This window comes from Sminthopsis crassicaudata, chromosome 6 (genome assembly GCF_048593235.1).
Source record: "Sminthopsis crassicaudata isolate SCR6 chromosome 6, ASM4859323v1, whole genome shotgun sequence".
Taxonomy (NCBI): Eukaryota; Metazoa; Chordata; class Mammalia; order Dasyuromorphia; family Dasyuridae; genus Sminthopsis; species Sminthopsis crassicaudata.
The window spans coordinates 187912875-187925105 of NC_133622.1; the positions used below are offsets into that span (position 1 = coordinate 187912875).

Consider the following 12231-nt stretch of genomic DNA (forward strand, 5'->3'; position numbering starts at 1 on the left):
GTATTCTCCAGATGCACTTTTCATCTACTTGTAGGAATTCAAATATGTCCCACCTATTTCAATCCCCAGTCACTTTATTTCCAAATGCCTCCTCCTTGTTTTTCCTACTTCCCACACAATTCCACTCTGATACCCTATTGGCACTTTCAAAATCCCAAAACCAAAATCATCACCACTGTAAAACCTATTCCTCTCTTCCTTATATTCATATCACTTCTAACAGTAGTACAGTTCTTCAAGTCACCCACACTCAAAACCTCTGGTCATTTCCTTTGCTTTCAACTGTCATAGACATTAAATCCTATTAATTCTATCTCAGAAGCTATCTTATCCATTCCCTCCTTTTCAACTCAATGACTACTTCCTATCTTTACTACAACATACTAATCAAACTGCAAATTCTCCCTCTACCAAACTAATCTCCTCTCTTCTCATTCTCTCTACTCTACTGCCAGATTAATCTTGTTAACATATAGTTCTAATCATCTCATTTCTTGGCTCAAAATTTTTTTAACATTTCCTCAATGCCTGCCAAAAGTCTGTCCAAATGCCTTACCCATGGTATTTGAAATTCTTTATACTCTAGCACCAATCTACCTTTACATCTTAATTTCACTACACTGCTGCTCTCCCCTTTAGGAAAAATTCAATACTAGCCAAACTGGACCAAACCATTTCCCAAATACAGGGGGCTTTATTGCCTTTATAACTGTGCTTACATCTTATTAATTAAAGCACTACCTCCTCTTCCCTCTATCCATATCTATACTCTGTCTTCCAAATCTTTGGCTCCTAAGAGAGAGCATGACAAAATAGAAAAAGCACTGCTCTATACTTCAGTCTCAGCTTTGACACTTTTTAGCTGTGATAAAGCACTGGGCTTAGAATCAGAAAGATTGACCTTCATGAGTTCAAATATGTTCTGCGACACTTACTAGAGTATGACCCTAGAGACAAGTCAGTTGACCCCATGTGTTTCAGTAGTGTACTAATAATTTTGTATATTGTAAAATCAAAAAGAGAAATTTTAAAGGTTTAAAATAGTATTTGATCTTGTTTGTCCTTCAGTCTCAAAAGTCAACCAATGACATTAGGAAGTTGATGTCTTGATTTGAAAGTGAACTGCATTTAGGTGAAGAAGGGTTGTGCAAAGTCACCTGCCTCACTTTCCCCTCCAAAACCACCTGGGTCCAGTGGCAAGATGACACAGATCAGAACAACTGGAGGTGATCCCAGATGCAGGAGGAGAACCTTGGCATTTTTGAGCTAAGGTCTTTCCCGGGTCTCAATTTACCTGAGGCAACACCAATAAGAAAAGAGGTTAAAAGATGGGGTTTTTTACATAATCAAAAAAAAAAAAAAAAAAAAAATCAGTCTGGGAGATCTTAAAAGCAATACAGAACCACAGAAGAGAGAAGTGACATAGACAGACTTGTGTTTAAGGAAAATCATTTGAGGAGATTTTGTAGAAAATGTAGAAAAGAAGGAAGACACTTGAGAAAGAGAAATCAATCAGGAGGTTATTATAAAAGTTCACAAAAGTGATACAAATTCAGAACCAGGCGGTGTGTGTAGATGGAGTAGAGAGTAGAGAGATGGAGGTAGATAGGAAGATATCATGAAAGTAGAATGTTAACTGATTATGTTATAGTTTTATAAAACTACTATTACCATCACCACTATTACTAAAACACTACAAAAGAGCTGCCAAATTATGCATATCTTTTTACCTGCTGTTAGGCTTAACAGGAAGATGATTGAAAAAAAGACAGCTATTTCTAATCTATGCCATCTACATGGTATGAAAACAAGTCAATGATGACACTGAGGTCGTGAACTTCAGTGACAGGAAGAACTGTAGTGCCCTCAACAACACCAATGAAGATCAGAAGATGGGGGTAGAGATTGTAAGAAGGTCCTAAGATACAGATAACAATCCATTCATAAATATTCATCATGTGACCCATCCAAAATAAAAACAGCAAGTAGCTTTATTCTCCAGTCAAAGCCCTCTGAAGGAAACTTTCTATAAGCATAAAGTAATCTGAGACCAGGAGGTGGCATTTCTGAGGAAGTTTAGTAATTTTTCCTGTGGCATTTCTTTCTAATACCTGCTATTATTGAGTGACTGGGGTAGCAGATAAATTATCATTGCCCTGCTGTTGTTGTTTGTCCTTTGTTCCTAAAGAAGACCATGACCTCAGGGAGATGATGCCATGACTTGCAAGTGAATGAGTGGGGCAGGGCTGTGCAAAGGCACCTGCCTCACTTTCCCTCCAGAGCCATCTGGTCCAGTGGCCAGATAAGAGACCAGGATGACTGGAGAGGGTCCTGGGTGTAATGGGAGACTGGAGCAGTTACAGGTTATATAGCAACATAGGCTGAGGTTTTATAAAGAAGAGGTAAAGAGAGAAGTGGAGGGTTGCAGTCAGAGATAGTTGTATTAAGAGACAAGCACACCCTTCTAGGGAGTATAAGATACAACCCTCAGAAGCCTCTCAAGTCAAGTCACAGTTGCCAGAGAACTAAGGCACAAGTCTGAACAATGAAGGACATTCCTATATTCAAAACTCTTGGTGGATTCCTACTTTCCAGGATAAAATACAAGCACTTTAGTCTGCCATTCAAGATCCTCATAACATTGTACATATTAACAGCAACATTGCGTGATGATAAACTATGATAGACTTGGCTCTTCTCAGCAATACGGTGATCCGAGACAATTCCAAAAGACTCATGATGCAAAATACTAATCCATTCTAGGGTAAGAACTATATGTAGATCAAAGCGTGGTATTTTTACTTTTTTTTTTCCTTCTTTTTTCCTGATTCTTCTTTCACAACATGACTAATGTGGAAATATGTTTATAACATAACTTACATGTATAATCTTTATACGATTGTTTGCTGTCATGGAGATGGAGAAGGGAGGGAGAAAATTTGGAACTCAAAATCTTATAAAAATGAATAATTAAAACTATCTTTATGTGTACACTGGAAAAAAAATACTATTAAATGAGGGGAGGGGGAAGACCCTTAATCTGGTTCTGACCAACCTTTCAGCATTGTGTACATCACTGTACACATATAACATCCTAGTCAAACTAGTAGCCCCTTCCCAATATAAGTTTGGTAATCAAGAAAATTTGAAAAAGAAGGGGGGGAGGGGAAGGGTTGGGATGCAGTAATAGACAAAAATTTCTTATCAAGATTCATGTCATTTTAAAAAAAACATAAGTTAGGATATAGTGGGGGGGGGGGGGTAGGAAGGAGGAAAGCTCAGGAAATCCACTGCTAGATTTGGAACTTGGCCCAACCATGTGGGGAAAACAATTTGTAGTTCTAGAAGAGTACTACTCATTATGGCAAAGAACTTTTTTCTTAAGAACTACAAAATTAGCCACATTCCTTGATGCAAAGAGCCCACTATTAGTAAGCATGGCAGACATATTTAAGATCTTTCAGCTTTCTCTTCCCATGAAAATTTGTAACCTGGGACCTTGGTACATAATAAGCACTTAAGTATATACTTTTCATTCATTCTTTCATTCACCTCATACCATTTATAATTAAAAGTTAGAAACAATGATAAGAAAATGGCTGAACAAAATATGGTATAGGAATGAAATTAAAAATTCCTGATTCATAAGGAAGATTAGCCACGAAAAATATAGGAAGATTAGTATTTAATAATACAAAGTGAACAAAACAATATAACATATACAATTATTATTACTATACAAAATAAGAGAAAGTGTTACGGGTTTGTTAAATGGCAAAAATTTTAGATTTTTAAGATATTAGACAACATTGATAGTAAGCAATAAAATACAAGGTTTTTTAATAAACATAAACTATTAAAGTATAATGTTGCACTATCAGTTTTTTGGGTTTTTTGTCATTTTGCTTAGCTTTTTTTTAGGAGATTACATAATGCAGATAATTCTGTTTTGACCAGAATTGGTTTTTTTATCTGCTGAAAAAAAATTTTAATTAAAAAAAAAGTTATATATTTAACATGTATAAGACTGCCTGCCACCTAGGAGAAGGAGTGGAGGGAAGGAAGGGAAAAATCGGAACAGAAGTGAGTGCAAGGGATATTGTTGTAAAAAATTACCCATGCTTATGTACTGTCAAAAAAAAAAAGTTATAATTATAAAATAAATTTTTTTTAAAGTTATAAAGATTCACACTTATCAAATTCAATTCAATTTGGAAAACACTTAGGAACCTACTAAGCACTATGCCAAATGTTAGAAATAAAAAGCTGGGGGGGGGGGGTGTTAAATCCCTCAAGGAGCTTACATTCTATCAGAGAGACAACACAAACAAGCAGATACAAAGTATACACAAACGAATTTCAAGATTAAGAGAGAACAATGGGAGGGGCAAGGCTACAAGTATGAGGTGACAAGTCAGCTGTGCTTTAACAGAAAATGAGAATTCTACAAAGCAGAGGAGAAAAAGTAAATTACAGGCAGGAGGAAATACCACTTTGTTCAAAGTCATGGAGACAGGAGATGTAAAATGCACAAAGAACAACCAGAAGGCAAGTGTGACTAGAATGGAAAATATGTTCAGGTGAGTTATAGGAAATAATAATATAAAGATGGGTAAAAGCCTTAATTATGTAGATCAGAGAGAAAACTCTGGTTTTGATCCTAAAGGAGATAAGCCATTGAAAACTTTTTATTAGATTTATGACATGCTCAAATCTGAATATTTGTCAACTGCAAGAAAGATGGGCTGAAGAGGAAAGAGGCCAGAGGCAGGAAGACCAATGAGGAGGAGATTATTCTAATAGCAGTCGAATTGTAATGATCAATTAAACTACAGTAGCAACCAAGCCAGAAATTCTGTAAAAAAGCAAAAGACTTGTCAAATGACTGGACACTAGGGTTTGGGGGAAAAAAAAAAAAAAAGGAAGGCAATGATTAAAGTTAAGACTGAAACCTAGGTTAATTAGAGTAGTTTTAGTATACAGAGAAAAAGAAGATTTTTGGAGAAGTGATGGTTTTGGGGTAGGAAATATGAGTTCTGCTTTTCATAAGTTTGAGATGTCATTAAGACTTCCACATGGGGATGTTTGGAAGAAACCTGGTAGATAATACACAGGACTAAAGTTTAGTTGACAGATTAGGATTTGAGCATTAACTGCATAGAGATAATTTAGCTCATAACTAATTAAGGAGAGAGTCTTGGGGTACATTCACACTTAGTGGTGGAAGGGAGACAAAATAAAGTCAATTAGGTCAGAAGAGAACATTTTAAAAATTTTAAGTAATAAAGCCCTTAACATGAAATCTTTAATTAAAATGTTTTAAATTTGCATTCTAACATTGCTAGATTATTATGGATAGGAAAAAATATTTGTTTCAAGAAGAAGTTTGAAGTTACTAAAATCACTGTATCATTTCTCAACAGCATTCTAGACTCTCTCCTTTTTAAGTTCTGGATTCAATTCATTGCCTATCCACAGTAACTGTCCCAAAATAAATGGTATTTGACAGACTAAGTCTATGAGTTATTTAACCATCCATTTGTATATAACAGACTAAGCAATATGCTTTTTCATTCACTTGGCTTTTCTTGTGTAGATGTCTATACTGGAAATTTAAAAAGAGGAAAAACTATAAAAGCTCCTGTTTATGTTTATAAGTCTGGAAAGCAATTTGGTTCCATGCCCCAAAAGGCAATAATTGTATATATACTTTGACCCAGAGATACCATTATTAGGCCTAGAACCCAAAATGATCAAAAAAAAAGAGGACTATATAATCCATCTGCACAACACTTACAGCAGTTCTTTTTGGGGCAGCAAAGCAATGAAAACAAAGAAAGTATGACTGAATATAAATTGCAGTATACAAAAATGTGAGACATTACTGTAACATAAGAAATGTCAAGTGGATGGTTTTGGAGAAATCTGGGAAGACCTATATGAACTGATACAGAGTCGTGTGAGTAGAAGCCAGAGAAGAGTTCCCAAAGGAATAGTACATTTTAAGAAAAAAATCACCTTGAAAGAAGAAATAACTCTTACCAATGGTCATCCACCAATAACCAGCTATGATCTCAGAAGAAGGATTAATGAATTATACTCACCTTCTAATAGACAGGTGACAGATTCAGAGCAGAATGACACATTTTTGGACTTGGTCAATATGGGAACTTGTTTTGCTCAATTATGCAAATTTGTTACCAAAGCTGTGTTTTATTTTATTTTATTTTTTAATGGCAAGCAGAAAGGCCAAAGGGGGAGGTTATAAGCCTAGATATAGGTTCTACCACCTAACAAAAATAACGTACAGAAAAAGGGTCATTGAAACATTTTTACATGCTCAGAAGAGAACAAAAAGTCAGAAAGAAACAAATGGGAACAGATTTGAAAGTTCTATGTTGAAATTACTATACATTTAAACGGAAAACCATGATGTACTTGAAAGATTTGAAAGTTCATATACAATCCTCTCTCTCATCTACTTTGTATATGAAAATGTTCATTTTATTTGGTGTTAATAAAGCTCAGAATTTTTAAAATAATACTTTTTAAAAAGAAGGGAAGAAAGGAAGTGAAAACACAGAAGGCACAGAATACAGATAGGTGGCTTTTTCAAGTAGTTTGTAAAATGTAAAATAGATCTAAACTAATAACTTGATGATGCTGTTTTTAAATGGAAAAAATCAGGACATTTTTCTAAATAGTAATGGATAAGGTCAGATGAAAAATTAAAGAGAGATCAGAGACAATCAAAGCAGTAAGCTCATGGAGGAAATAGATGGGAAATGGGGGAGATCAAAAACACAACACTTAAAGGGGTTGGAGTTTGCAAAGAGTGACTTCTTCTCAGACTAGATAGAAAGGGAGAAAAAAAAAAAAAAAAAAGGAGAGAAAGCAGATAATGTAAAATTTAGACCTGCGGAAAGGAAGAAATTCAAGGATTTCAGAGAGACATAGGAGCAGAAAAGATATGAAATAAAGGAAAACCAAAAGTCCATGCATTCTGCTGGAATCTACAAAATGTGAAGCAATCTGGAGGAAAGTCTCCACTATGCTTGCAATTTATGGGAAGACATGGACTTGACTGACACATCACAAGAAGGTATGAATGAGTTTCATTTCATGTGCATCCATGAGATAAAAGAACCATCAAAGCAAATTTGTATTAAATATTAATCTTCCTCATATCACTCTCATGAACGAAGTAAAAATTATTGCTATTTAATTAGAAATTTAAAAAAAGCAACATGACTCCTCTGCCTGGACCACTTGGGTTCAATTTCTAACCTGAGACATTTTTGTTACCCAGCCCCAGACATTTACACGAGCTTTTAGTGCCCCCAAGCAACAAGATTATGCATTTCAAAACAGATGCCAATTTGCACTGGTAGAGAGAGCTTCCTCACTAGGAATTCCCTCTACTAAAAAAAGTCAAATGTTGTGTGTGCATGTGCGTGTATGTGTGTATATAATAAAACTTCAAGAAAAAAAAATCCATATCCTTCACATTATAATAGTTATGACCAGATCAAATGAAACTCAAAAGTGTGGCAAGAAATGAGAAATAACAAATTTATCTATCACATCAAAGAATTTCAAAGTCAGAAGGAAAACTGATCATCCAAGTCATATTTAAAACAATCTTCTCTACATACTATATAACATAAGTAGTTATTCAGTACTTAGTCTCTGCTTGAAGAACACAAACACCCTATTACAAGATATAACATTCTACCTTCTGTTGGCTCTAATTGTTAGGAACTTTTTCTTGACTTAAAACCTAAATATTCTGCAACTTTCACTTTACTCCTATTTCTACTTTATGGGGCCAGACTAAAACTAAGTTTTATCCTTTTCCCATATGATACTTCTTCAAATACTTGAACCCAAATATCTTACTATCCTGTTCCCTGCCCCAAGTTCTTTCTTCTCAGGCTAATATCTTTAGTACCTTCATATGACCCTGTTATAACATGAGTCCTTCACCATCCCAGTTACCACTCTTTGGACCTTTCTCCAGCTTGTCAAAGTCGTTCCTAAAATGTGGCACCCAGGAATTAAGAGAAAAAAAGTCTTCATATGACCTGAATTATTGCTTAATACAAAATTTACCCTAACTAGAAAGAAAAATTTAAGTTACAATATTAAAAACAATGAAAACAAATGATATGCTGTAAAAAGAAAGGGTTACAATATCACAATTGATAAATTGACAAATTTTCATTGGTCAGTAAAAAAGATTTTAAAAAGAATACTGACCTTTTAAACAGTATTTTAATTAAACAAATCATTTTGCAAAAATCTGCCTAAATAACATAATAACAAATATTGTAAAAACAAAAGGATGCCTTAAACTAATTTTTTTAAATTGGAATTTAAGTCAAAATTACCAAACAAAAGTGACCATACTTAATGCATACATTAGTATCTTAATTAAAAGGGAATGCACTAGCTATCAATTCAATAAAAAGGCATTGTGTTATGGATTCAGATGCAGTTAGGTTCATCACAAAAAATACTGAGTCACTCAAGAGCTCTCAGCATATCTGGACCCACTGGATAACAATTTCACTCTTTTTTCCTTATTAAATTATTCATCTCAGAGCATACAAGTTCACTCAGCTCTATAAGGCTACCTAGAACAAGTCAATGACGAGATCTTTTTTTTAACTACATTTTAACTATACTAGTCTTTTTAAAACTGATATTCAGAATAATCTCCAACTTCTCAAAAGTATTCCCAAATGTATCCTATAGATTCATAATCAAATCCCAACTATTAATCACATCACATCATCAGTGGATACACATCAGCCTGACTTTAAAAAATTCTATTTCCACTCCTCTGCCTTTCAATCATTATGAATACAACTCTAAATTACAAGTGCTTCCCTAAGTTTTTCTTTCTCTCCCTACATTAAAAAATTTTATCAATTTACCAATGACTCCGAATCTCACTCCAAATTACTTCTTTTCTCATCTTTTAGCATAATTACTAATAATCCTAAATCTATAACGAAATATTCTGCAAGCAAAAAAATAAATAAATAATATCACACATGTGATCTGGTATCCCAATAACTAGTAAAACCAAGGGTTTCCATCCTAAAGAACCTATTATTTGAGTAGAGTGCCTTTGATGTCATTTTTGATTTCACTTGGTAATTCAGAAAACAATGCAGAAAAAATTTTTTTTAACTATTTTTCTTTTCAATATATAAATAAAAGCTTGATTATGTAAATAAAGAGAAGGTCCTTATACATGTTCCCTCTAGGCAATGAAAGATTTAAGTATTTAGATGAGAAAAATACATTTTAAATTAGAACTGCAACTTAAAATGAGAAGATACATTTACCTTGCCGTAAGGTTATTTTTTGTTAAGATATTTCTTATTCAAGAATTTTTCAAGTTCCAAGAAATTCCTTTATAATTCTGATTTTGGCTAAAAGGATGAGCCACCTCACAGGTTTCATTACGTTAGGTTTTCATAACATTCAGAGAACATGACCTTAAGTGTTTTAACTATCTTCTTTCTTATCATTAGTCCCTGTTTACAAAGAAGGAGTAATATGGATCATATATTAATCTTAAATAAACAATAAAATATATAGCACAATGAAGTAAGTTTTGGCTTAGCCAAATTTTCTTATACCAAAAATTCTTTCACAGAACCACACTCCAATTTTAAAAACCAAAATTTCTTTTTTCTTCTCTCCCTATAGAGAGAACCACCTGTTAAATTTCTAAATTCTTCAAGCTGCCAATTACTACACTTTTAACATTAAAGATATTCCTTCTAATTTTTATTTACCCTACTCTCCTAAATATTTTATCTTCTAAGATACTTCATGTGGAGGATAAAAAGTTAACAGGAATTATTAACTCACTTTGAGAAATACATGTTTGTATTGAGTCCTACGTGATCCTTTATGATCTCATTTGGGGTTTTATTGCCAAATCTAATGGAATAGTTTATCATGTTCTACTCTAGCTCATTTTACAGATGAGGAAACGGAGGCAAACAAGGTGAAGTGACTTGCCCAGGGTCACACAAGTATTAAGTGTGGGAGGCTGGATTTGAACCCAGGTTTTCTAGATCGTAGGCCTGGCTCTCTATCCATTGAGTCATCTCACTATCCCTAAGAAATATATACCTAAAGATTTATAAAGTATTTAAAAGATATTGGAATTCAATGCCATTCTTAGATTGACAATTTTTGAAAAGCTACTGAAAACGTTAGAATTTTATTTTGTTTAGATATCTTCATAGGATTGGTAAGTAACAGAAAACAAATTATTGCTTTGTAGCACTAAATATCCTGTAATTGATAATTTGTTAGGTACTGGAAATGCTATGCAAAGCCAAACATTAGCACATGTAAGCATGCTACTTTTTATTGATCAAATTCTCGAGCAGATTTTTTCACAGTTAAAGAAAATAAGACCAATTATGTAGTAGATGATACTGAATAAATAAGACTTTCTCAATGCACCTTAGAGACACCATAAATTACCCTTAAAAATCTCAATGAGATAAGTGAATGTCTTGCCTTATGACTAGTATCCAAAGGACATTTCTCTATTTAGGACACTGGGAACAAGAATCATTAATAGCTAACATGCCAAACCAATTTATCATCAGACTCCAAAATAATTTCAATTACTATGATATATTTTTAAAACTTTCAAAACATTAAAGAGAATAATCACAATTAAATTTAATATTTTATTATAACAACATGCCTGATTTTAAAACAATTTGTCTTGTGGATCTTAATAGCACCAGCTAAAGGTTTGTTTTTATGGTAATTTTTTCATTTATCCTTAAGAATAAAACAATGTTGGAAAAATGATTCTAATGTTAAAAAAAAAATTCTTCTGACTTTCAAAGAACAAATGATCTATAATGACTATGCCAATTTCCAAAACTGATCACATTAGTTTTATGAATGTGGGTACTGACAAACAGCAATCAATGATTATCAGATTCATTATATACTAATCTTTAATTTAAAAAATATAAAAATACAATTTCTTTTCCACCAAATTACTTTCCCTTCAAATACCTGGCTTAGAAAACCCAAACATATGCCCCAATAACTGAGATGAATCAAACCAAAAACAATTTAAAAAGAAGTCCTTCAATCAGAGGATGAATAGCCCAAGCTGTTACCTCTGGATGAAGTACTTCGAAAGGCAGTCTGCTCAACAATGACCAACTCAGAGGGGGGTTAAAAGAGGGTAGGGAACTGGAGATTCACTCTCCCAAACTACTCGACAGGTGCATTAAAAAAAAAAAAAAAAAAAAGTGGATTATCTTTTAAGGAACTTTGCATTTCAAAATAAAGCACTATTTACAGATGAGCCACATCATGAGCACTCCAAAACTTCTTTCAAGTATAATACATAACTCAAGTATAACTAGAGTGAAGAATGCTGCATGTAAGAGACTTTCCCTATCAAGTATCAGAAATAAGTCAAGAATTATTTATGATCAGCATGTGTAGGTATAGGAAAAGGTCTTAAAATTGGGAGAGTCAGAAAAGCTTTATTATTCTATAAAACTTTCTAAAGTACAAAACAAGGAACTAGATCATCACGTCAAAAAGTTCTTTAACTACCGTGGCTGCTGCTTTGACATTCTTTTCAGAGAAATGTATCAAATGGTATTATGTCCAACTTTCAGCCGCAGGTCCACCTGTCACTCTCTTCAGAAAATACAACTTCAGATGCAACCCATAACCTCAGAAAATTTCTCAATGACATTTGGTTGTCTTTTTTGACAACTATCACGTTTTTTAATTTTAATGACCTATTTCTAACGTGATTTAAGTGGCCCTGGACGCAGAAAAACTCGGCCAAGGGCTTTAACCCTGGTCAATGATTCCCCCCCCCCCCCCAATTAATTAGTGTTCTCTGCCCAAGTGTACCTGTCTCTAAAGCAACCTTTAAAAAGGCAAAGGCTCCTTGGAAAAGCTCGAAGAGCTGCCCTCAGATGATGCCTTCAGCCAGGTTCCAGTTATATCCCTCAGAGGGGCGGGGAGGCCTAACCCCTGGGCTTCCAGGAAAGGGGGGTGAGGGGAAGAGGTAGGAGAAAGGAGTGGGGCGGGGAAAGGGGAATCAGGCCTCCCGAGGCACGATGCTTCTCACCCAGGCAGGAGGGACAGGGGCAGGGACGCCCCCTCCCCTTCCTTACCACCCCCAAGTATCTGCAATGCTCGCTCCTCTCC

General features: G+C 34.3%; 2 protein-coding genes across 4 annotated transcripts in view; both read right to left on the bottom strand.

Annotated features, from left to right (window-relative positions):
• The window catches only part of FAM193A (family with sequence similarity 193 member A), a 191937-nt gene that overhangs the window by 178796 nt on the left and 910 nt on the right, over positions 1-12231 (bottom strand). The window lies entirely within an intron of this gene.
• RNF4 (ring finger protein 4) overlaps positions 1-12231 on the bottom strand; it is a 201447-nt gene that overhangs the window by 75016 nt on the left and 114200 nt on the right. The gene's annotated exons all lie outside the window — the stretch shown is intronic.